This window comes from Penaeus monodon, chromosome 22 (genome assembly GCF_015228065.2).
Source record: "Penaeus monodon isolate SGIC_2016 chromosome 22, NSTDA_Pmon_1, whole genome shotgun sequence".
Taxonomy (NCBI): Eukaryota; Metazoa; Arthropoda; class Malacostraca; order Decapoda; family Penaeidae; genus Penaeus; species Penaeus monodon.
Window position 1 is genome coordinate 34,296,571 of NC_051407.1, and position 1,481 is coordinate 34,298,051.

Consider the following 1,481-nt stretch of genomic DNA (forward strand, 5'->3'; position numbering starts at 1 on the left):
GACTTTATACTAATTGGTAGTGCGCGTGCGCGTGTACTCAAGTTTGAGGCAGCCGTAAGATGCACAGCATCCCTCCGCGCTCCGCCCCCGGACGGCAAATCTCTCCGCCAGTACCTGGAGCCTCTTCGCCCCGCCTCGCTCAGGTGGGCAACGAGAAGTCCCTCGCACTGTACAGTAATTCACTCGGAGACTAGTCCGGCTAACTGGATTTCCTCACATAAACACATTTTGAGACAACTCACTAACTCGGTTTTCTGGCAGCAATGGGCGCAGGTCACCAAAGAGATGCGTCGGCGTTGTCCTGCCCTGATTTCAAACGGTGTTCTTTTTCTTTCCGTACTGTGGTGGTGTTCACACTTCAGCAAGGCTTTTATTCTCTTTGCGGTGCGCTGGAGCTAACTTCCGTAAGTTATTGGGATTTCGTTTGTTTAAAAGCTTAATATCTTACTATATACACGCGGGGATGGAATTGTATTATTCTTCACCAACCAACGTTGAAGAAAAAGAAGGAAAAAATATGGCAACTGAATAAGTGGGCGTTTTTCTCAAACTGAAACATTTGGTGTCTTTCCGTGTCCTTATCTGCTGCAAAATCCGAAAGTGAAACAAGACATAATATTTCCTCGAATGTAGCATCCCAGGCTGCTACGCCGGCCGTGGGGGCAGCAGAGGAGGCCGCCGATCCGTTGACAAGCAGCAGTATCGACAGCGGAGGTTAGCCCGGGCGGCTCAGTTGGCTCTCGCACGTCGGGCAGAGCAGTCCTTCTCCCCTCGCGTGCGCTGCTGCTCCTGGAGGTGTGAGTCACGGCCAACCTGAACGTCTTGGCTGCACCAGCGCGCTCCGTCTGAACACTGATGTCTCCACTGAACACATGTCACAGCCCGCTATGAGAGAACACTTAGAGAACCACATGTGACACTTCGAAGGCGTGGAAAAACCGTGAATTTCTGCTCTATAGTGTTATTTTTTCGGCTGGAAACTTCACGGGAGAAGAACGTGTCGTTTAAATATATATCTTTATTTGTATTGCGATTGTTATTACCGATACAGGTAAATTCTTAGCGTGTGTATTTCCGTGCGGGATGGCCTTCCATTGCGAAATCGTGCATTCTGATTCAAGCTCGTTGAAAATAATGCAGTGTAGACAGAGGGGAGTTTTGTGTAGGGCTTTATGAATCGCCGGATTTTTTTTTTCAGAAGATACGAAATCGGAAGCCTTCAGTAGATATCATTGAGGTGGAAGCACACCCACTCACGATGATATCTGCGGTATTTTCGTTTTCATATAATAACAACAAAATGCAACAGAAATTGCAACATTAGAAAAGAACCCTAGTATCTAAAGCGGAGGTAGTTAGCTTGATTGTGCTTTGCCCATTAACTAAACTGCTGGACTTGTTTTTCATTTTCATTTTCCCAACGAACAGTTTTCCGCGAAAAGTTCATTTGCTTTTTCACTTTTGACGAGGTTTGTTGATAT

General features: G+C 46.7%; 1 protein-coding gene across 1 annotated transcript in view; it reads left to right on the forward strand.

The window, feature by feature from the left end:
• Nucleotides 1-811: 811 nt before the first annotated feature.
• Nucleotides 812-1,481, forward strand: part of LOC119587096 (glycine receptor subunit beta-type 4-like) — a gene marked incomplete in the record, with an annotated part of 188,116 nt that continues 187,446 nt past the window's right edge. The window contains 1 exon segment of the mRNA XM_037935845.1: nt 812-1,051.